This window comes from Nylanderia fulva, unplaced genomic scaffold, assembly GCF_048542155.1.
Source record: "Nylanderia fulva isolate GAGA-0341 unplaced genomic scaffold, ASM4854215v1 Scaffold13, whole genome shotgun sequence".
Classification (NCBI taxonomy): Eukaryota; Metazoa; Arthropoda; class Insecta; order Hymenoptera; family Formicidae; genus Nylanderia; species Nylanderia fulva.
The window spans coordinates 1,691,820-1,718,475 of NW_028189518.1; the positions used below are offsets into that span (position 1 = coordinate 1,691,820).

General features: G+C 28.9%; 1 protein-coding gene across 1 annotated transcript in view; it reads right to left on the minus strand.

Moving 5' to 3' along the window:
• Glurb (metabotropic glutamate receptor B) overlaps window positions 1–26,371 on the minus strand; it is a 124,531-nt gene extending 98,160 nt beyond the window's left edge. The window contains 2 exon segments of the mRNA XM_085479762.1: window positions 25,448–25,718; window positions 26,205–26,371. The gene's annotated coding sequence lies outside the window, so the exon portion shown is untranslated.
• Window positions 26,372–26,656: the final 285 nt, after the last annotated feature.

Consider the following 26,656-nt stretch of genomic DNA (forward strand, 5'->3'; position numbering starts at 1 on the left):
ATCATCATACTGAAGAAGCATACGGCTTCGAGGAACTTTGTGAATTCTTTTTATAATCTCGTTAGTTGGCGCGTATGTTTACCTTTATGAACAATATTTTTCATAAATGATTAATTGAAGGCGTGAATTTTGCGAGTCAATGCAAAGCTCTTATTCTTTGCGATTTCATGGACGATTAGTGGCATTTCTCTGCTAGCCCGCTCGAATTTTGCTGAGCCATATTTGAATCGTGACCTATTTTCCAATTTTAGCCTATCATTCTTTTTACGAAATTCGTTTTCCATATATATAAAACGATGTATTGCAAAAGCGATGTGTGTGAAGCGCAGATAGTAGAGCATATAATATATTTTTATCGTAACTTATAATAACTAATATAAAAGATGTAGAATTTGTGCGTAAGATGCGTTTTTTCAAAGATATTGCTTACGAAGAATAGCTTATTTTATTTTACAAACCACGTTTAATTTATGCATGGAAAAGGAGAAATAAATTATAAAGTCACATCGCTCATCACAGAATTGTGAATGACAGCAGCTCTTCGAATAATTGGCTTGCGCGAAGAGCGTGCTTACGCATCTACCGAGTACTGCAGAGAGATTAGAGGCAGTCACCAGAAAGGCTCTTCGAAATTCTGGACTATTCGTTTCTATCCACTACTCCATGTCCCATTCCTTTTTTACAGCTAAGCTATAATATTAAAGCTACAGAACGCTTTTCAGAATTTAAACCTAATTATATAAGATGTGATCAATCATGTAAAACGAGATTTTCATCATTAAATAATAAAAGAAAGCACCATTTAAAAACCATTAGCCTAATTACAAAATTTTATTTATATTAATTTATTACAATCTTTAACATTTTATATTAAAATGTTCTTTGTATACTTTTTAAACTTGATAAATGTAATTAAAAGTATAAACTATATCGAATGAATAAAATACAATTATTATTTCTTTGAATTTTTCTAGCTTCTGCAAGCAATATAATCATTGCTTCTGTTACTCTTTGAAGTAACGGAGATTCCTTATTTCTTAAAAAGAAATTATAAGATTGTTCGTATAATAAATTTCTTACTAAGTTATAAATTGAACAATTTTAAAGAAAGTATTTTAGCACTTCTTATCGGTTTATCTTCTTACCTTTTATTGCTCTTCTATAATTACCTCTCTGATTTACGATGCTTAATATCAAGTTAATTTTAAATGAGTTCAATATAAAAAAATCTCTATATAATGATCAATATATTCTTCTTATGTTAACACATGTTATCTTTAGTTCCATTTAACATTACAGAATATAACATTGTATATTCATTCAATATTTTATTAACATGATATAATAAATTATTACGCCGTATATTATAAGAGCGCAAGGTTTGGAAAAGTTATGTGTGACACTGAGTTAATAAGAGAGGAAAATCAGGGAATTAAACTCATTTATCACCCTTAAATTGGACGTTTATCGATTCCAATTGGCTCGAAGTCGATCGGACTGAGCTCGCCAACGTAACATAGAATCGAGAAACGCCGTAATTGTCGGATATGATAAACTTCTAATTTATGCAAACCGCATTAGTCGCCAAAAGATAACAAATTATGACATCGAGGCTACCAATCCTATAATCTATTAAAATTATTATTGAATAATGACTCCTTTTTTGTTGCATAAATTATATACGTATTTGAGTATTATCTCAATCAACGGATTAAAAGGTGAGGAAATTGAAAATGATTTTTAAAGAAGTTATTTGCGTTATCTTTCAATAACGAAATAAAAAGTACAGATTTTTGCATGAACTTGCACAAATCGTGTTATCTTTTCGGATGCGTAAAACGATGATATTTGATAGGAGATTCACATGGAGATTGGAAATGATGAAAACTGAAAAAGTTTTGACGGACATACGTAATCGGCAAATTGTAAATGTGGTTGTAAAATCCGTTATAAATTGTTTGCAGGTCAGTTTAAAAGTTTTGGAAAGAACTATTTAGTTTGGAGTATCTTGTTTGTTCAATACTTTTTTGATTGATATTACAAACAAGATTGATATATTTTTCTATAGGTATTGAAAATTTTATTGTTAGCGGTAAGACAATATCGAATTATTGTGAGAAATATATAACACCGATATTTGAAAGAACGCAGAAGACAAAATAATATTTATCAAATACATGTTTATATATATATATATATATATATATATATATATATGCATGTATGTGTTTTTAACTATTTGTTTTTATCTATTATTTTTTTTCCTATTGTATTTCTTTTTCCTTTTTCTTTTTATAGTTTATTTCCTAATAGATTGTTAAATATTACAATGGTGTAATAGAGGTAATTTTTTTCACCAACCTACTTAATATTTTATACTGCACTATACCTCAAACATCTGTATTTATATGACGCGTATATGAAGCTTATATGTATGCGTAATGGCTGTTCCTCATCTAATAAGCTGCTTTCGTATAATTGCTGAAAACTTTATGCATTTTGACGCGAAACTTTGTAGATGGAAGAAAGTGCTTCTAGTTTTATGAAGTTATTTGGTTTTATGAAATATTTTATGCCTTTTTAAAAGAGCACACAATATTATAGCAATTTCTTTCAGTTCCTAAAAAGTTTAATTTAGAATATTTTAACATAATATTTCGTGATCCATAACTTCATAATTAATTTTAATATACGTACTTAATTTACTCGAAAAAGCTTACACCGTCACGAGAAATTTAATAAATAAATAAAGATAATTTATTATTTTTATGAAATTTCTCGTAACAATATATGATTGTTATAAAATACCATTTTTACATCTTAAATTCATCATCACAAAATATGTGCGATAAAAAATTCTATTATACGCTGAAATTTCTATCAATAATCGAAAACAATGACGTACATTTGATCGTCATAAATTTATTGGCAATAAAGCGTCGCAGCACGAGTAGTTACAGCTTACACAATTGTGCAGATACATAAAAGTGCTTCGGTTCAGTTCACTGAAAATATAGATAAGAATTGTCTGTTTAAAAAATTATATATAGAAAAAATTTACTTTTTAAAGTTAATTTTACGAGAGAGATTAACTTATATTTTTATAAGCATAAAATGAAGACGAAGTGTCAAATGTGTTACATTTATGGTAAATAGTATAAACATTAACGTGTTAAATATTACATCTTATTTACTTTTTTATTTATTTAATTAAATATATATATATATATATATGATAATTCTGTATTATTGCATATACATTATATAAAGGCGTTTCCATAGACCAAGTATTTAGTCTGGTAGAGCAAAGTAATTTATTTGTAAGATTATTTGATTTGTTACTGTATGTATATAATCTCTCTTTTCTCATTTCCAAATCTTTTTATTTGAATCCTTTTTAAGGGTAGACGGAAGGTTTACGAGAGATTTGCCAATGTTATGTTATAAAATACGAAAGTTAAAAACTTGGTATTTTATATTAAGGATCTACGTTTTACCATGTAAAAAAAATCAATCACAGTAACAGTAAAAATAGTTGCTGCGGTAAATCCGGATTACGATAATCCATATAATTTAGCTAGATAATTACTCGCAAGCACTTGTGTTCGTAATAAACTATACAGAGTAACTTTATATTGCATGACATAAATCTCTAATTCCAAAAATGTCATTTCGTTGTGATATTTTTATATTTTTAATTATCGTTGTTATAAAAGAATTTATAAAAAAAAGGAAATTTGAACAAAAATTGTTATTAAAGTATATTGCATGAGATTAAACAAAAATTATTTACGAATATGTTATAAAATTGTCTTTTAATTAACATATTAATATGCCTTTTAATCAAAGAAAATATATTTATCGATATTTCGAAGACTTTATAAACTTTGGCCAATTCTTTTAATGTTTTTTCCGATAATTTCCGTTTTTAATATTCTAAAGTGAAGTGAGTCTGCACACAAATTAAGGAAACATTACACAAATTTTATTCTGTATTGCTCCTACGTGCAGTCGACAGATTTAAAGCAATTCAAATTTGATGGCTCCATGGAGTTCTCCGTTAAAAATGCCGTATAGAAGTTCTGTGCATTTATTTACGTGCCTCTCGAACGTTGCGAGAATCCTGATTTATAAGCGAGAAATATAGTGTGACCGGGTTTACGATAGGATCCGATGGATTTATCGAGGGCATAACTTTTGTGCCAAATCAACCTGAATGGATTGATTGAACTAAACGTTAGGGACACCTAAAATGAAATCGCTGACAGTGGCATTGTGCAGTTTTAAATCTTACATTGTCCGCGAGCGTCGTTTGACGCTAAGTATGCTTTTTCCGAGAAATTGTCACTGTCATGATTATGGTGCGCTTTAAAGTGTAGTGTAAATATTTCTTATGAAAAATTTTACATTGCAAGACAATGTCTTGGAGATGGTTGTCTCGTGTTCCCTTGCGCGAACGAATAAAAAGAATATGCATTTTATGTTGAATCGTACTCACGAGATACGTGAAAAGAATATGAACTTTATGTTGAATCATATTCTTAGACTATAAAAATAATTCTCAAGTTTTTTCTTGTTGCGAATGTCGATTCTGCAAGACGCGATATTTTTCTTTTGAATAAGAAATGCGTAGAAAGAACAACACAATTGTCAAATAAGATTAATTGGTTTTGATAAGAGAAAAGCGTTTGTTTCATATCTCTTTAAGCGACAACGTACATCTGTACCGTCTATGTCATTATTGAGTTTGCATTATTGGGTATGCATTAGTTATGCAAACTGTAACGAGAGTATAGTGACAAGTTTGTGAGCTTCTAGACGGCAGAGATATTTGCGAAATAATAGGCTTCCTCTTACGCATGTGCTTATCAAAGACAAAATATGCAATTTTAACTGTATATAATTCACACATACGTTTATAATAGACGACAGTTTTAATGACTTGAAGAATGTAATTATACGCCGACGTGATATTCTGATTACATTTTATCATTCATAGAGGGATGATTATCACCGGAGACTGCTAAACGAAAATCGAAGCCGATATCGCGCAGAGGGTGAAAAATATTTGAACAGTTTCCCTTTAACAGAGAGCGCAGAGATCACGGTTTGGTGAATTCTCAGAAGCTTTGCCTGATTCGCTCTTTCTGCGCATATAATTTCGCCAGCTCCATTCCGTTCTAAACCCTTCCATCGCGCCGGTGCACCGTCGGCAGATGCGATGCAGACTAGGCCATCTTTTGCCGCGTAATTACCCCGAAAACGTTACATTCAAAGAGCCAGATTTCCTTCCCGCTTATCGTCGGATTCTGTTCAGGATGGTTAACTTCTCTTCAATGCGCGCATGCAACTCAAATCGAGTCGATACACGGTTAATTATCCGTTATCTATCTTATAAAGCGTAGCGGCTATACGTATATATACGTTGGAGATGAAACATCGTGGCAACATTTCCACTTTTATATCGTGACGAAGAAGTGCCTTTGTCCAGGAACCTCTGTGTTGCGCTACACGTCAGACACAGTTGTAAGGTTTTGCAACCCTTCGGGGTATTTTCTGGCGAGAGATTCTGTGTTATCTGCGGGCTTTTTTATATCGTCGTATCACGACAGGAATGTTAAGCGAGAACTTTTTTTACAAAAACATCGCGCTGCAATAAATAAAAGTGTTTTTCATAAGATATCATATAATTGTATCACATACTTGCATTAAGAATGCGTGTAATATATTAGGAAACAATTGTTTTGCATTTGATTAATTTATTTTAATCCTATATTATACGAATTAATAAATAAAAAATTTAGCAATATACTTATTGTTCATTTTGTTGGTATTATTGTATATTTCTTAAATGTTTTATATTTAATTAATTGAGTGATTAATCGTAATTTTTTGCGAACAGCAGTGAAGATGTTTCCAATAGTCGCTAGGACTCGATAGAACAATTCTAGCATGATTGTTCGAGAATCATGATTCATCGTCGTCGTATTACGTATCGAAATAAACAATGTTGCAATGTAACAAAAGAAACGATTGTAGACTATTCGGAATTGTCCAGTTGTTTCACGAGTCCTGACGAATTGAATTCGACCACGATAGCGTCCACGGCGCAGAGAAATTGGTCGACATCGAGCACAAGATTGCGCGTGTCGCAGAACGATAAATCGATGGCACGTTTGCTTTAGCGTAGTTGGAGTGACAATGAGCGTCGTAGCTTGTATCGTGGGAATGTAAATTTTTATGACGAACCCGGATAAAATCTACGCACGACAAAAGTGTACCGACAATATCGTGAATTTTTATATTCCCTATATGCGAGAATGAATTAAATAAGAGCATATATATTTCAGTTATACAGTGTGTCTGACATAAGGTGTCACATCAAAAATATACAAATAGATCTTGTGATTTAGAGACAAGTTTTTCTCAGCAAAAATATTGAGGCATCAATAATTTTCGAGTTATAAGCGATTGAAAATAAAGGGTTTTTCGCAAACTAAGTCTTGTGGAAATAAAATATTAACGAAATCACATTCTCCAATTAATTTCAAGTAGAGTTTACTTCAATAAAATTTTAATTTAAGGTTTAGTTATAAAGATACATGATGGCAAAAATTGGGAACATGCAAAAAATGATGGCTTCCTCGGCTTTTTGCTGTGGAAAAATAACCGTCTCCAAATAACGAGATCTACTTGCATATATTCGGTGTTATATTTTCGGTTGTATATTTATATAAAAATAATTAGTATAATCGTGTCGTTAATTATAAATTTTATCAAATCAGTTAACATTCAACGTTTGCTATTGAAAATCTCAAGTTGTGATATTTTTTAAAGAAAAGAATTACGTTTATATAGGATTTTTTGTTCGGATTTTATATCGGAAATTGTATAGATAAAATCTGCAAAAGCCACGGGAACAAAATCCATTCGACCTCTCAAAAGTTCATAAATCTGTAATCTCGGGGTTTCAGCCCTAGCTTTTTTAAAGCCGCCATACATTGACTTACGCATGCACTTTTATTGATCACTTCGTCAAAGAAAAATACGTGATCTTTATATAAGATTAATAAGGGGTGCGTGAGCGTGAGAAGTTAAGCATAGAACGTAACATATGTACATATATGTGATAAATCGTTTATCAAAATTTATTTCGATTACGATTATCAAATGGAAAAGCATAAATTGAATATATTATCTAAAAATCTTAATATGTTCGAATAATTTATCAAAAATTTCGGGCTTAGAAAAAAGTGGAAAATGAGAAGAAAAGAATGTGCCCATATTTATAGCACTATTCTTCTTATCATGTTTATCGCAAACATTTGAGATATATCTTTTAGACGTATTTTTGACAGATAGCATTTCTATATGTCTAGGATATGCGTTTTATATATTCACACACACATATATGTGTATATATATATTGAACGTGAAAAGAAAAGAATCATGACCTTTGAGAATCGATACCATCTTTCGTTACTCAGTTATACGACGCAATATTGAAAATTCGCTGAAAGAACCGCTGAAGTGTGAAGTACTTTTTATTAGGACTATTTTTCTTGCACTTTCTTTTTGCGGGTCAAGAATCATTATACGCCGACAAACTTTTTGCTTATCAATATACTCGAAATTTCTCTTTATTTTCTCTGAAAATCGATCACTACAGCCTGTAAGTTCATTACATCGCGAGCAATATAGCTGTCTATTTGTAATCATCAGCGTTTCCCATACAAGTCAAAAAGGAAGGAACTCTTGATTTGCTCTGGTTTGTTTGTTAGTAAGTTTCGCGTATATTCTCCATGTGAATTGAGTCACCAATAATCAAATTTAATAAAAAAATTAGACTTTAATCTAAAATTTTTTCTAACTTTAGATTCATTGAATTTTTATACCGTTAACATATAAATATAAAAAGGGTATTATACAGTTACGTATCAAATTATTTAACATAAGTATGTATCTATCTTTTGTGCAGAGGTATGTTTGCACAAAACAGTTGCAGTGAGATATTGTATGTGATACACCGAGTTTGTAAAATGCAGCAAGTCGAAAGAATGCAAATAGAGAGCAAAATGATTATGTACATAGATTTTTTATATTTTTTTCTATTTTCATTATTCTATGATATTTTTATAATTTAAGCATACAAATATTATCTTTTAACGAGAAAGTCAAACCATATATAAGATGAAATAATTTTTCTATCAATATAGCTATGCATCAATGACAAGATCATTAATAAACGGGACACATTCAGAAAAAAATTCCTTTATCTTCATTCAAATTTTAATGCTATCATTTTTTTTATACATAGTATCAATCTCGAGTTTTTATTAGTTTTTTATTTTACATAAAAAAATTCTTATCAGTTTTCTCGCAAGTGTGTGTGTGTGTTCTCTCAAATATATAAATCACTTTTAAATCTTTAAAAAATTATGGAAATCTTTAAAAAATTATAGAAATATATCTTTAGAAAATGTATATGGCATGTTTCCATATGCACTACGTGATCCTTGCATTGGCATCCTCTTTACGTCTTGTCATTCCACTCGAATGATTTGCGCCACTGGCGTCGAGATGGGACATCTATCTTTCTTTTTTTCTGAAATGGCTGAAGTCCATCAGCCTGGAAGTGCGAGGTGAATACGTTGCCATTCCGTGAAAGACACTATGAAATGCCAATATTTTATCTCACATTTCCCCATAACGGCTCACCTGTACAGTATACGTATGGCCAATGTAAAAGCTATGTATGTCTCGCGGGATTCATTTGTATCCTTAGGAAACTATAACTCTCTAGAAAGGTAGAAAAGACCCTCACGCAAGTTATCGCGTTATATGATTGCTATATAAATGACACTGTTGATGATGATAACAACCATTCTTAATATATTTGCAAATTATTAATTTTAATCCTTGAATCATATCCTATTAAAATTGCTATCTTCTGCACCACATAACATTTTTATTTAATTAATTAATGATTAAGTTGTATATATATATATATATATATATATATATATAATTTCTTAATTTATATTTTATGCATCTTAACTTTATATAAATATTTTTCTATAGTTAGATATGACATTGTAAAATGGATTAATTTTAAGCCTTGCCTGTACTTTGCACTCTAATAAGATATTTCGAAATTTACGCAACAGTAAACACACACACACATACATACACATATGCGCATGAGTAAACATATATATTAAACACAAATATAATAGATTATGTGTCACTTATATATACTGTATAAGATAAACGGATTGAACTTTTTTTCACCTAAAAAAAAGAAGAAAAGTGCGAAGGTTTCCATTTCCCAAGAGAAAAAGCTACTATCTCACGACGATCTCAAAGAAAGTGAACAGGCCAGAGATAGAAAGAAGAAAAAGATATATGACTATATGCTCAATATATTCCACATATGCTGAACTTTTATTCTAGAGTTCTTTGTCATATCTTTTCTTTTTATAATCATTCAATCTTAATAATTGTCACTGTACGTACACATGATGCTTTTTATGTCATTCCTTAATGAATAATTCACGTATAATAGCACGTATAATTAATACATCAAAAAATCATTTATTTATGCTGATTTAATTTATAAAGAAATTTATATAATAATCTTTTAAATATTTTAGGATATAATTTGGATATAATTTTTATATATTTCATTATAATATATATCTTTATATGTATGCGTATATGTGTATGTTATTAGAAAAAAATGGAAACAGAAATTTTGTGTGATTTTACAATAAAAAAAAATGCAATTAGATTAAATTTTATTTGAGATCTTATTTTAATTTATTAATTTTATGCATGACATCCGCACAGGCTCCGATTGCCGTCGATATTTTATTTTTATTGTAACACAATAATTCGAGCCGAGTACAAAAGTTTTTAATTAGATTAAAATTTGCAAAAAAATAATCTTGACCTTCAAAAAGTAGGATTCCTCTATGATTAATTTATAAGACAAAATAAAATAATTTAATGTATATCCACGTAATAATTGAAGTTTTGCGAAAGTTCTATGGAGGAGGGATGAGAGCAATGGAACGATGTCAATAAGGAAAATTAAAATCGTCGAAAGAACTTTGACGGTTACCGGTTGGTTTAGTCGTTTCTATTGATATGATACGAATAAAAAAGTTTAATAGTTATGGTCGAAGCAGATGGGAAATCTAAAGGGAACGTACATCAGTTGAGAGTTATGTGAAAAAAATTAGACTATTTAAATTGACTCACATTCAAAGCTATATCGTTTGTTTTATATATAGTACCATACATCAGTGTCAAGAGTTATATGAAAAAAATTCGACTATTTAAATAGACTCACATTCAAAGCTATATTGTTTTTTTTTTCGAGAAAGAAATAGTCTTTTATTTGATCGCAGGAAAAAAATCTAGTCGAAATTTACATATTTTTTCCGCATGTTGCAAATGTCTAATTTGTCAGAAAAGAGAGAAAGAATGCATTATTAATTTTAAGGATTGCAAAAAAAAGAAAAGCTATTTCTTTATAATCATTAGTCGGAAAAATGGCTATTCAAACATTATATATATATAAATATCACAATTCTTTAATTTATGAAAAATATTATTTCTATATAAAGATATAATTTTCTACACGTACACATAAAATTATAACTTAAACATATTATTTGATTTGTAATGTAATTGATAAATAGGAATTGTATATTATTGTATTCGCTAATGAGACGAAAACTTTTAAAAATCGAAAAAATCTTATTTCTTTTTTTTCAACATTTCACGTTCATCCGCCTGCTTGAAATCCCGCGAATGTGAAACTATAAAGTGAATCCTTGTTTACGATATCAAATGTACAATGGAACGCTTCAGATATCGCCGCGAGCGTATATTCACGCCTTGAAGAAAGTTGCGCAGACTAGATGGGTCTTTGTCAAAGTATTGCCGCGGGAAATAGATATAAATTAAAGGAGAATCACTTTCCGATTGAAAATATTATTTGATTAACGTTAATTATTTCCAAGGTAAAAATATTGCTTATGAGAAAATTGTTCTATAGAATGTATAAAAATTATTAGATAGAATGTGATTCGGATCTATGGTACAAAATGTAAGTCACATATTTGACAATATTCAATATCAAGTTTTAAAGTTTTTTTTTATCGAGATAGCTTATATATGAAATTTATATACAATATTTCTATATATTAATTTCAACATGCTAAATCTTCTTTAAACATATTTTTGGTTAAGGGAAAATGTATGGTTCTACTGCTTCTTAATAACGTTGTATTATATTGATAGATGTTAATTAGTGGGTTATTAATTAATACAATCTAATCAATACAATGTATGGCGAAATATAATAATATAAAACTTCAAAAATAATATAAGAAATATGAAAATATTTCATTTTGATAAATTATATATGTAATAACATAAAAATATATAATATAATAATCTATTATAAATTTAAAACAAATATAATGTTACAATTTTTTGCTCAACACAAGAACTACAGCTGGTTTTATGAGAGAACGTAATATACCACAAAAAAATTCAATAGAATTTCTCATTTTACTTCTGGTATTATTAACAAAGTGTATATCTATATTTATTCATACTGTTACTTAATTAATGAATTATTATCTGCTTTCTCTCTCTCTCTCTCTCTCTCGACGAACGTCATCTACAGATGCAGTAGAGCATAGGAAGTGACAATTTAATATCTTTAGCGTAAGATCTTGACACACGCGAGAGAGAACCTCGTGACCGCATTTCACGAAAATGATCGATGACGCTGCATCGTTACCGTTACGTAGAGAGCGATTGTATTTCGCTCTTCTGTGTATAGGCTTTAAGGCACCTGTCGCAGTTTCGTTAATGCATAACACGGTCCTTTGTACATGGCGGTGTCTATGCCATAGTTTATGTACATGGGCACGATGTACCATCCTTTGTTTCTAGACGGAGTAACAACGCTTTCGAGCGAGCCGAGAAATATGGAAGAGTATCGAAGAAGTGTGATATAAGTGATTTATTTATAGGTATAAATCTTTAAATTATCTGTTAAATGATCGATATTTGTTGGTCGGATTGTTGGCATTAATTCCGTCAGATTTGAGTAGACTATTTGCTTTTTTGTTTCTGTATCAACCCCGTGAACGTTCCGAGACGCGTTCACGTTCGTTTACGATAGATAGATTTATCGGTGATTTGGGCGTATTTGAGCGACGAGAGGGCTTGAAGCTATACACGTTACTTTGAATTATTGCGCGACTGGTAGCTAGTACTGTCGTTACAGCGGTACACGGTTTTAATCTACGTAAGGGTAATTTATAATAGGGTTGAAATAATCGAAGATAATAAACGTCAATTAAATGCCCGTAGTATCAAAGCACGGTTGCAGATTTTCTTGCAAAGAGGTATGATCAATAAAGCTTGCTGAAGATTTATGCAATGATTGCCTTTTATAATGCATAATGCTTGAATTATGTTAAAATTACTGGTGAGTTCGGATGCGAGGGCGAAATGATAGGATTCATTTCTTTATTTTTTATTAAGAATTTATACAAATTGAGATTCTAACAAATGACGTAAAAATACGTTTGCATATGATTATTAGAATTAGTGAAAGTATAAAAAAAAAACGTAAAAAGAGTATATACGAACCTCTTTGAAAAATATAAAACATACTTTAAAAGAATGTAATTATATTGTATATAAAAAATGCATTTTTATAAATCTTTAATTTGTCACAATATTGTCTTTTTTCACAGATTAATAATATTTATTATAGAATAAGAAAATGTAATTTGGAAAAAGTTTTTATGTAAAAAAATATATATATTTGTAATTTTTAAATAATTTTATCATATTTCACGTTGTTTCGTGCATAATATTTAATTTTTCACATTTCAAAATATATATGTATGTATATATTCTTCACACGCGATAAAATAGTAGAAAAAAATATCATCACTGATGTACTACGAAGATAATTCTTTTTTATTTTTTTTCTTGCTTTTCATTTTACCTCACGTCTATAGAAATGTGAAGAGCTAAAGTATTTAAATCGAATTATTATCATAAATTTCCTTAGATGTTTACATATCTGGCTGGATTATCGTGGAAAATTTCTGAAAGTTTAGTCGCAAGTGCAATGATCCAAATAATAGTATATGTATAATCTTAAAAAAAACATAAGTCAAGTTTTGTTAATAAACAGCTATTTTAAAACATAATAAAGATGAAAAAATTCAGACATATTTTAATTTTCCATTTGTTTTCTTAAATCGCAAAATGTGACACTCATATTAATTTGAGATGAGCGAAAAACTATTAAAAATCTAATATATATGTATGTGTGTATATATATAATCTTATAAATTTGTAATAATAATAGTATTTGAGAAATCGTATTATATGTGTATGTATATATATATATATATAATAAGAACGCAGATATTTAAGAATCGCCAGACAAAACTTAAAAAGGGTAAGAATCTTCTCTCGACCGTACTGGCAAATATTATTTATTCAATCACATCTTGACTTCAATTGACCATCTTAAAATTATAATTTTATTTTTATTTTTACAAATCACTTGATAAGGACTCAAAGAAGGGTCGAAACGTTGTGATTGAATAAATAATATTTGCCAGTACGGTCGAGAGAAGATTCTTACACACACACACATATATATATATATATATATATATATATATATATAAAATTTCAGACATAACTTACTGTAAGATCAATATTAAGTATTATATTGGACTTACAGTATTATGTATATGTATACAGAATATTGTTCTAACATACATATACTGTCGATGTTTTAACGATCTTGGTGGAACACTATAAACTTTCTATGGAGTTCTCATAAGATGATTTGTTAGGAGACCTTGTATAATTAATCCTACGTCTATCGTCTGAAACCCTTATTCACATGACTGCTTATGAGAACATGTTTATTTGATTAGTTACGAAACTACATATAACTTTGTTATGACATATTTTTATGCATTATATTAAGTATTATTACATGTTTAATATCAAATTAGTAAATAAAATTACAAGAATTTTAATGCCTATGATAGCTTTTTTAAAAATACATCTTTTTTTAGTTGTTTTGTATATTTTTCTCTTATTATGTATTATTTGATATTAATATGTATTACACTTATTACTAAATATGCTGTAAATGTAATATGTCAATTTGCGTTGATATTTGAAGTGCAAAAAATTATAGAATTCTATATAGAAAAGTTTTTTTATCTTTAACACAGAGGACACACAGTAGTAGGTTTGTTATACATGGTGACAGAAACGCCTGTTGCGCGACTTATAGTCTCACTTTAAGACGAGAGGCGCCGTTTCGCTTATGAAAGTTGTTAGACTGTCGCGACGACATACCATGAGGTAGACATGTGAGATGAAAATAGAGATTTTTCCTTCCACAAAAAAAATATATATAAAAAAGAGCATTTTTAATTGTAATATAAAGAAAGAAGATTTTTAATTGTTAGTTATATATTGTTTGTTGGTATATTTACACAAGAAAAAATAATTTTTGAATGCAAAAATGTCTGAAGAAATTTAAATTTTATATTATTGAACTGCTTCCAGAACTGGAGAATTATTTATTTTTATAATAATTGCAAATGTAAGAAGATCAACTACTGACAATCTGGATCATTGCCCTCAATAGACAATTTAATCGACTAAGGTTTTCGAAGAAACATGGAGCATTACTTGAATATAATGCTGTAATCACAGACGCAGCCTTTTGTTCGATAAAATCTGCATATAAAGACTGTATCATAAAAGCTGACGATTTAGTTAAAGAACGCGGAACATACAATCGAAGGATCACTATTAGAGAATACGAGAAGAGAAAATGGTCTAAAATGGAAATTAGAGAAATGTTGTTACGCACAGAATAAAAGGTTTCGTTAAAATCATCCTATGAGATAAGATATTTTCTTTAAATATCTTCACTTTGTTTCAGTCAGACATTTCTCTTTATAGTGCCATATATATATATATCTATTTAATCTTTATCTTCTCCTCTCCTTGTATTTGCATTAGTTTTGATTAATGCAAGATCAAATTGTATTCATCCATCCATCATATGTTTTATTTACATATGGGGAGAGTAAAACGCAGTGATGCATCAGATGTCATCTGTTAAATCGCTTCTTTCGAGCTTACATTTTATATATCTAATGCTAATGTGGTGTATCAGATGCATCAGACGTCGCATTTGCACGAAACATGAATCTACGATCTCGTGAGAATCGTGAAATATTAATTTATACGATTTTTATGAGTTATATTTTTTAAGCTATCTCTTATTTTTCAATTGTATGCATAAAAAATAGAGTACGCATTATCATCGAAGCAAAGTGTTATTATCAAAAAACCTTCGCGTGTACAGCTGCAAATAAAATCGGCATCATTTATATAGATTCAATCAATACTTTTCTTCTTTTCAAAAACGTTAGATATATTGTCGCTTCGTATATTCGAATATTTTGTGAGTACTTCCTCTCTTGAAACGGCAGCTTTCGGAGAATTCAATTTAATGATGATAGTTGTGAAAATATTTTCTTTGCTTTGTGTGAAACGGCATTATTCGATACAAAACGTTAACGGTGCTGCAAGCATTAAAATTGCATGAACCGAATAAGCGGTTGCTTGATAAAATCGACGGTAATCAATATCGCACATTAGAAATTCGAAATTATTTGCAACAAAACTATTCAATGAGTTTGTGACGTTTTTCTTTAATATTCGAGATTTTTGTTAATAGATTAATACAATAATTGTCAATATAATTTAGAATATTTTTCTTTGTTTAAATTTTAATTAATTAACATTCACAAAATAGATAAAATATATTTTTTATAATCTCTCATTTTATACGTCTTCCTGTGTGTGCGTTATATTAACAAATAACAATTTTAATTTTTTAAATGTCGATTTTCACATAAATTGTTCTTGAATTTTATTTATATTTTGCAAGTCAATTTACTGACAGCTTTCACGAGTTTTTGAATGATCACAATTTCCGAATATTTCTATTTTGATGCCATTGCATGGTCTATCAAAAAACGAGAAAATCATCTGCTAGTCTCAAAAGAAGGGAGATCCATTTCTTTGCCATTGAACATTTCGTTCGCTTTATTAAATATAAGTAGAAGCGTCTTTCGATCATTCTGTGATAGTCTTTTGCAGTTCACAGAACAAAGGCAATATGTTAGCCATTAGATGATTGTATCGTATTTCAATGATACTGTGAAACACGAAACAAAAAGATCATGCAATCGTGAGAAAATAATTGAAAAATGTAATGATCATGCTCGGAAGATTTCCATTAATAGATTTTAGTGCAAGAGTATATGCGGGAAAATATAAATAAAATAAACAAAATATTAATTATATTAATATACTGTTAGTACAAATATTATTAATAAAATATTAATATTAATAAAATATTAATATATATTATTATTAATATTAATAACAGTTATGTGTTAATAATGTTAATAATAGTTATTAATATTAATAATAGTTATGTGTGTATACTTATTAAAATAATATAATCAAAAGAATTTTCGTTATTTTTGAAGACATTGATACATTGGAAATTTTGAAATAAAAATACGTGAATCTCGATTTTTAATTTCGATATATCGTACATATCTTAGTTTCAAAAACAATATTGTACTCTGTCATATTGTCTCGTATTGTTGAAAAAGTATAAATTTCATATAAATCATATTTTTTCAAAGAACAGCAAAATTTTGTTAAATGTCTTTCTGCTTAATTGAAAATAATTAATTATGAGAATTATACAATCGCAGATGAGATGTCGTAAAAGATCAGTTTGATTTATTTTTGTTTCTGTCAGACAGAAGAATTATGTAGCATTGTGAGTAAACCCCTAATTCCTTTAGCACATCAAAACTCATTATTAATTCCGGGTTACTGAATAAACAACGAGATGGAATTTTACACAGCTTTTTACAAAGCACTAAGGCCTAATGGCTATACACCCACTGGGAGGCATAATTTTCCAAACATTTATTCATGTACTATTATACATATATTTACTATATAAGAGCAACGTTTTCCACATTAAATTTGTTATTCCGTGCATTATGCAATGTCTATATTATACATATATAATATATTTGATTAATAATATTGTATACATTGTATTTATGACTATAAATACTTTGTAATTAACTGTTTGGGGTTTGAATTATTATAATTCAACACATAGCGAGAACAAAAATAATCATTGAAATATAATTTATTTTTATTGAATAGTGCTAAAATAAATTGAATTACATTAATAAATGAATACTTAAAAAAGTCGCTAATGATAATTTAAGCAGAAACGAAGTATTAAAAATCGACCCAACGCCAAAAGAAATTTTATTTATTTATTTTAACACACGTTGTCTGTTTTAAAATATAATTTTTATAATAATTTTTATAATAATTAAAAAAATGATATAAATAATATAGCAAAGCAAACATACAATTTTACTACAAAAATAAACAAGTGACAAATTTTATAAATATTATCAGAATATTTGATTTAGTTAATTAAATTAAGCAGGAACGAAATATCAAAAATCGCCCCAACTAGCCAAAGGAAATTTTATTTATTTTAAAACACAATGTGTGTTAAAATAAATAAAATGTCCTTTGGCTAATTGGAGCAATTTTTAATACTTCGTTCCTGCTTAATTAAATTAACTAAATCAAATATTCTGATAATATTTATAAAATTTGTCACTTGTTTATTTTCGTAGTAAAATTGTATGTTTGCTTTGCTATATTATTTATATATCATTTTCTTAATTATTATAAAAATCATTACAAAAATTATATTTTAAAATTCAAATTATAAATTCAAATATTTTACTCACAAAACCTTATACTAGCATAATTTATATTATGCTTAAATTTATGAGATTATAAAATAAAATTGCGAGTGATGCTCATCCCGAATATGATCTCGAATCTTAACGTTATATTGGATGATATAAGAGAGATATATTGGATGATAAGAAAAACTTAATAAGACAATCTACACAAGTGTGCACTTATTTCTTATAGAAGATAGTTCCAGTGAGATATCAATGGTGGCTTGATAAAAAGTCATAGAATGTGATATAATAGCTTTCTGCTGACCTGTGGCGAAAATGAAGCACGATCTTGGAATTTAGTATGCTGAGCATTAACGTCGTACTCCGAGAATCTTCCGAGAATATACTTAGCTATCTTTTGTTTTTAACTACCCTCTTGGCTCGTGCTCGCAAGAACGGGTGTCATTAGCCTTGAGATTGATCAAATAAATCAATAGTTACTGTCGTATTTTTATGAAGACAAATTGATAGGGTACTTTCAAAGGATGCACGGCAAATTGTACAATATATACATTTCGATCGAGAAACCTCTAGGAAAATATAACTTTGTACATATTAATGTTAAATTTTTACAGATTGAACTTTCTATAATTAATTATATGTTTCATTGAAAATGTTAACTATTATTTTCTTAGTGATCACATTGTGACAATTAAATTAATAAGTATACTTAAAAAATAAGTAGAATTAAAAATTTAATTTTGTTTGATATACATAATAAATAGATTATTATGATTACGTTATATGTATTTGTATGTTAATCATTTTCATATAGTTAATTGTCACAATAAAATGGTGTATATTACAATTTGTTATATTATGAACATTGATTTTTATATATTACATTTTTTCATTGCGTACGTTTAATAAATATTTTTAATATTTTAAATGTTCTTTTTTATAATCTAATCATACGTTATATACACGTTTATATGTATACTTTTAAATAAAAAAATAACAATGTGATTTGTACTTAAAATTGTAACATTGAATAGAGTGCTTAAACTCTATTTCAAATTTTACGACTTTAATTACACAATTGTTTCTGAAGTGAGCAATAGAACTAGGATAAATTCTCAATTGGATCTTGTTCTACTTCAAATTATTGGAAAATATACTGATTCGATCACAAAATCAATAAGAGGTCGGAAGACAAGACGCAAGCTCACTTTAGCTACAGAAACTTATTCGATTAAACTTACCGATATCTCGTTTAAAAATTCTTCTTACAGAAAAAAATTAGTTCTATTCAATAGAACATAATTCACTCAGGATTTATCAATTTTGATCTTTGAGCATGCGTTAAATTTTCTTCATTATTGATGGAATACAATTTAGCAAAAATTATGTGAAAATTATTTCGCTCATAAAAACTTGTGAGAGCAAACAGTATTATATTCAGCAAAATATGATAATAAATCTTCCTTAAGGCTAACTTTATGATATCATGAGTACTAAAGATGCTAATTTGTTTTCTTACTTATAAAAGAAAATGTAATTAAGAGAGAATAATTGTTTTTCTTAAGAGTTTATGTGAATAACCATAAGATTGAAATATGTCTTTCATATTTCATTGTATGCAAATGATGTGAAAAATAGAAGATCTTATAAAATATTTTTAGCAATATGAAACTATCGCAAAGAGCATTTTGCATTTCAACGTAGCCGTCGGATATCAAAAGCAGAATAAATGCAGATTTGTGCGCAAATCCAATGTAGGATAAGCGGACGATTTAACGTTTTCTATATTCAAAAAGAGTTCTAATCCGTCATCGCGACAGAAAAAGTAAAAAACATAAAACCATGCTTATTCATCGCGATTTATCAGTCCGTTATAAATTTAGTGATGTATGTGTGTGTGTAATCTACTAGAAAATCACTGTAAGATAATAAAAGGAGATTTTTAGATTATACTTATATTTATTTTTTAGATAATTGTATTAATTATCTACTATATTATTAAAAGTTGAAGATATTATTTATTCAAATATTATTATTATAAATAATTTTGAATTGTATAATATGTATTTTTTTTTAATGCACGTTTTTACATTAATTTTTGTATAATTATAGGAAGAATTTGTTTATAAAATATTTTTGAGATCATGCGTTAATGTACGTAGGTCATGTATGTAAATAGTAAAAGGGTAATAAATGTAATAAGATAATGCAGAAAAAATGTAATTTCTTTACAATAAACTAAATGAAAATTGTATATATATATATATATATATATATATATATATATATATTATAATTATAAGTTTAATAATTTTCTATTAAAAAGGCAAACAATATGATTTTTGAGATATAATTTTTAATTAGTAGAATTTGCAACTGCGATGGTTACAGAAAACTTTCAAACGGGATCTGAAAGTAATAAAGGTTCTACATTATAGTTTCAATTTCGAGTTTAATCGCGGATGCATTCTCATCGAGCTTACGTAATTATTTCCAAATAATGTCATATCCTTCCCGGAAATGAGGCATTACCACAAAATTATATTATATAAACCGCCATTATTCGAGGTCTAATGGATAATCATTGGCAGTGCGCGGAATTGACTCATCGGTAATATATTTGCATTGTTGACGAATATCAAGTAATAACGTTTTGACAAAACAATATTTTGTTATTATTACTTTATATCTCGATAATTCAGATATGGCCACGCTTATTTTGTCGGAAATATTGGACTAGTATAAAAGTTAGATTAATATAAAAATTATGTAAACAATTCGATAAAATCAATTTTTGCAATCTTTGCCATGAAATTGAATACAAATATTTGTACAGATTAATATCTTTCTTCATAAATGTGATTTACAAAAATTTCAGAAAAAAAAAAGGTTTATACTATTATATGTATAGGTATATATATATGTACCATATATATATTTTTTTTAAATATATATATATATATGTATATATCTTTTATAAATTATTTTAGGTGAAAATTCATCAATGTGAGCAAATACTTAATGTTCGATATTTATGAAAATATAACAATTAAAGAAACGTGAGTAAAAGAAATTATATTTTAAAAAATAAGAGATAAGATTCAGTTTTTTCATGCGTGAAACAAAATTACACACACTTATTTCCTGGTAAAGTAATAAAATTCAGAGCAAATTTTCAAAATCGTCCGTTTTATGCACTTCATTGCACGTGTGTAAATCGCGTGTACATTGTTGTGATTTGATATTCAATTTTAACAATTGTCATACAATTGTTTTTTTACATTTTATGTTTCATATATGATCACAACTAAGATTTAATGTAGTAAAGCTTCCCTTGATGCTTCTATATAGGTGTAATTAATTTGTCTCAAACGCAAAAGTCTATAGTAGAAAATCATAGCATATATCTTAGAAGTCATAGTATTAAATTCTTAAAAATTATAAATAATTTTCTAAATATTCTGAATTAGATTTATGTTTATATGAATTTTTTTACTCATAGTGTTCTCGTAAAGTACCAGTAAAATTACGCGAGTCAACGTGTATATAAAAAATAAAAAAAAATTGAAAAAAAGAATAGGTAGCTCAAATATAAGAAATTTAATAAAGGTCACGATATATGCGTATGAAATAAATAGAGAAGTAGGATAAATGTAATGAAACCCGAGAAAATTTAATGAATATTTATAGTTCAATAATAATAGCTTTATTTAAGTACTTTTAATTAGAGTTTTTAATAAATAATTGTTGACTGTCTACATATACGCGTATATACGTAACTCTCTAGTAACAATATTATAACATTTTCTGAACTGACTAAACATTCGACGTTGCAAAAGAAAAACCTAGGTAAACAAGACCATGCTTTCAGATCATCGCCACGGTAGTTAATTGCGTCTGGCTTGTTTAAAAGTGACATTGTCGCGACTAATTAAGTTCGCGTTTCTTTATGCACATAGAAAGAATATTCCCAGCAGATTTTTACGCTTATAATAAAGTTTAAAAAATGTTAACGCAAGTTTATGTGCGCGAAAATATACGATAAATTATTACTCTGTTCACAGTGCTTTTCAACATAAATATAATACATATAGCTTACAACGGATATATGTATCGAACATTTAATTTTAAGGTTTCAAAATAATATATCGGATAAAAGCTACTTATCGATATACTTTATATATTTATTTGTTTCAATAATATACTGTTATTACTGATTTCAGTGATTTATTAGCTTGTTGGAATATTTGAAAGTCACATCATCATGAAGTTGATTAACCACGTATTTAGTAATGAAAGCAATGAGAAACTGCAGAAATACAGATTCAAAGGCGTAAATATACTGTACTATACATAAGCACATTTCAAGTGAGCGCCTTTACGTATTTTGGAATTAAATCTTGCATGAAATGTAAAGACTAATTAAGTACTGAAATGGCCCGTAAATTTCTGCGGCTACGCTATGCGCCTTTTAATAAAAAGCTCTTTATTTATGCAGGTATTGTACGCGCGATGCATTATAATATGATTGTTAAATACCTGACTATAATATAGATAGATATCCACGATATTTGTGCTGTTGATGCTAAAGCTATAAAATTACCGCGGCAATAGTCTTCATTTACGATTACATTTCTCGAAAATATTGCATGTTTGTAATCGAATACCGTAATGAAAATTTCCAGTGGTTGGATAGCAACTCACTTGCGTTAAAATCACGAAGATATATTGTGATGTCGATATTTGTTGTAAAATGCAGCCAGTCCATTACGATCCTTTCAATCCTATTGTTCTTTAAATTTCCACAAGTAAAAGGGAAGCCTTTTTATAACAAAGACAAAGAAAGAGAGAAAGAGAGAGAGGGAGGGGATACATAACTAAATGTCAATATTGATAAATTAATAGTTAGTTTCTTTTTTGATCGAAATTTTAGATATAAAATGTCGCATTATTTAATCAGTATCCATTAATTGTTCTAAAAATATTTGAACAAAGTTCATGTGAGAAATATAAAATCAGACGTAAAGTGCCTTTGCCTGTTCTCTTATGCAATTTTGAACAGTCTCGCGGAAACATGCTCGCATAAACGTTAATATAATTGCTCGCGATAAGAACAGACAGGAGAAACATTATAACGTTATTAAAATTCCTGTCGTTTTATGGGAAACGAGCGAATGTTAAAGTTAACGAAATTGCTCATGGCGATGCTTTTTTGTAATCTCGGTGAATCGTTACATTAACAATGTCGCGGTCGAATTTTCTTAGAAGAAATCACTCTTACTATATACATGTATCTCGTCTCTTCGTTCTTCTATAGCGACTGGATCGTCTCAAGAGCGAAGCAATAATCTGGGATCTGTGTCAAGGAGTAATTCTCGTCTCTATTGTCGAAATGCATATTCATCTCATCGTCTCGTAAGGTGTGCTATACAGAGGGGGCATGTCATTTTTAGTTTTCGAAATACTCCTTGTGAAGCAGCAGTTTGATAGTAAATAAGGCTAAAACTCTGGCAATTCTCAACTTTCTTCGATCGTGTGGAATTACTGTTTCGTAATAATATCCTATTTTCTTGCATGCTAATGCTATCTAATAATCCGGCTTTGTAACTTTAACAGCTTCCAAAATAGTAAAACAAATCCGGTGTACTGCGCATCCGTTACGATATATTCCCCGATGCGCGAGAAGCTGAAAATTTGTAGAACGAAAATCCAGTTTGACTCTTGAAAGTTTGGCATGAACTTCGCGGAAAGTTTGCGTTTATTGAAAGTTATTCGTCGTATCAACAGTCGCGTGTGTCTTTTCTCTTGTCTAAACTCTTTATGAAATAAAATAATTTGTGTCAGAAAAAATAGTAATAATAAAATATAAAGTTACCAAAGAAGAACTTTTTTACATTTTTTAGGGTAGCAATTTCTATTTTTCCTTTACATTTGCGACAAAAAGAGTACTTGTACAACTCTTTCGTCAGCATATCATAACAATCTTATATCTAAGGTTTTCCTGAAAGTATGTTACGTGAAACGTTACAATAAATCACTGTCGACACACAGTGCTCTTTGCGCGAACGTGTACAACTATAGTATAAAGTGCATCTTTTTCTTCTCATAGTACATAATGCGAAGAGAGAGATAGAGAGATAAATAAATAGAAAGACAGAGAGCAAAAGAGAGAGAGAGAGAGAATAATGTACTATATTCTAGATCAATATATAGCTCACATATTTAACGGTGATATAAAAAGTCATCATGTCATAGGAAGTGCTTATGTATTTTTAATTGAAGAGAGTGCAATCATTTTGAAATACAGTTAACTTTAAAAAATGCAAGAATTATTATACTTTTTAAAATAAAATTTTTATATAGAAAACTTTCATATTTACATAATGAATGAATTTGTTGAAAATTTTAATGAGTCATAATAAACAAAAAAAAACACTTTTTTCTCCTTTTTTGGGAATGTGCACACGCATATTCTGTGTCTTTTAATACAGAGCTTTATGCTTTTTAAAGCCTTTTTTTACGTGTGTTAATCAAAAAATATGCAGCCATACCAAACGTAGTTGAGTACACATGTAACTGTTTCATAATTAGGTTTTTCATACAATTTATTTAAACAAGTCTAGAAAAAAGCTGCCTAGATAGCCCATTTGCAAGGACTTTAGCCAGTACGGCTAGTACGACTCCATCAAGGGTAAGAAAGTCATGTACGCTGTACGAAGTTACACCAATAACCAAGGGCAGATCCGCCGTACGCGTGGTCTCGTTAAAGAATTACTGCGGTCGTAAAGGGTCGCCTACAACGATCTTGGGTGCACACCCTAGATCTGAAGGTTCGCAGTTTCACCACCGACTTTTTCTTCGGTCTTACATAAAGGTAGATGGACAGGTTTTTGTAATAGTAGTTAAGATAATGTTTTTAGGAGCAAAATGTGAGAAATTTCACTTCTAATGGCACATATATAAGAAATTCTATCTTAAAGAAGAAATATTATTGGAAGTTATGAACTATTGTTATAAAAGAAGTTTTTCCTTCCCCATAAATAAAAAGAAATAGGAAGAATTTATATATTTTGTTTAAAGTTTGCTTTGTGATCGATGATAAACATTTTGTTTTCTACAGTATTTAAGGATATATTTTGTTTATACAAACGCTATAAAAAATCAAATAAATCATAAATTTTTACATTTTATATAAAATAACATGTTCTCTGATAAAAAGTTAAATTACAAAAACAAAAGAAATAAAAATAATTTAGCGAGGCTACGATTTAACTGCTACAACGAAAATTACGCGGGAAGATTGGAACATCAGTGTCACGATGCATTAAGCTGGTATTAACTACACGTTTAAGCCAGTATTTACGTCATTCTTGTTTACTTAGCTAATATATATGTCGGTATTACAATACTTTACGTTAACACAAAATAATCGATTTGTTCTAAATAATAAGCTGCGTGAGGAAAATATTTCCTAATTAGTTGCTACAACAGAAGCTTTATATATTCAATGCAATTAGGATCCTACTTACCCTCGAGTTAAACTTTGTCGTTTAACGTTGTCATCTCTCTTCCGCACTAGAGCATTATATTGTTCCTCGTAATACGGATGAATGGTTTATAACGATTACAAGCACAGATAGATCGCGTTTTTTATTTCGTGAAAAATCTCGAATAGTATCGTTGTAAATATTCTCGAGGCGCGCATTATCAAACGTAATGGAAGAAGCAAAAAGGAATCCAAGATATATTGCCTCGATAATACTACCTCTTGCAAATTGGAATCGATTCAGCTTTCTATAGCTATGATAAGAAAATTACGATGTTAACACTGTTGAAGTATCTCGAAAAATGTGAAGAATCATACAGCGCATGATATGATTGTTCACAAAAGATATAAAAAAATTCTCCTTTGCAATAAAATAATAGTTTTGTTACAAAGAATAAATTTCTCTGATTGGATAATTTATGCATTGCATAAATTAATATTAGCAGCTTCTTCTCACTGCATATTAATAATAATTTTAAATAAAAAATAATTTAATTTTATTAAAAGTAACTTGCATAATGTATAATTAACAAATAACTTGAAATAAATTTTAATACATTACAAAACTTCTTTTACAAAATTATCAATCGTAATTAGCGCGAAATTGAAAATGACAATTCACATTAATTCATTCGAAATCTCTAAAATATGAAACCTTTATATTAAGTTTTCTAAAATTTTGATTAGCATGAAACAAGCATTATTGATCACAAACTAAGGAACATTTTTGAAAGAATTACAATTGTATCGATTTAAATTATTCTCGATTAAGTTGAAGCGAGCGACACACTGTAATGTTAATTCGACACGTAGATCGATCGACGAAATGTTCTCCCCATGGAAATTTCTTTCCAAAAGGTGACGCAATTTTCAAACACGATACGCGCGAGAGATAGGGTCCAACCGAATGTAGCTACGCGCGTATACTGAAGGAACTTGTGCAGCGAGGGCGCCGGCTTGAACCAAACCAACCCCTCTTCCCAGCATCCCACGCGGCGCGCGTTCTCTTATCAGGCATTCGGGGCGATACGACTTTTGGACCGATAATATCGTCAATTGTATTAAGGGAAACGCGCGACAATCGATGATCGCGATAATCAGACGGGTTTGTCTCGATTTCCGCGAGTTAATTGCCTCGTTAGCTTTAATGCCCCACCAAGAAAAATCAATTGCATTATTTGCGCCTATCTGC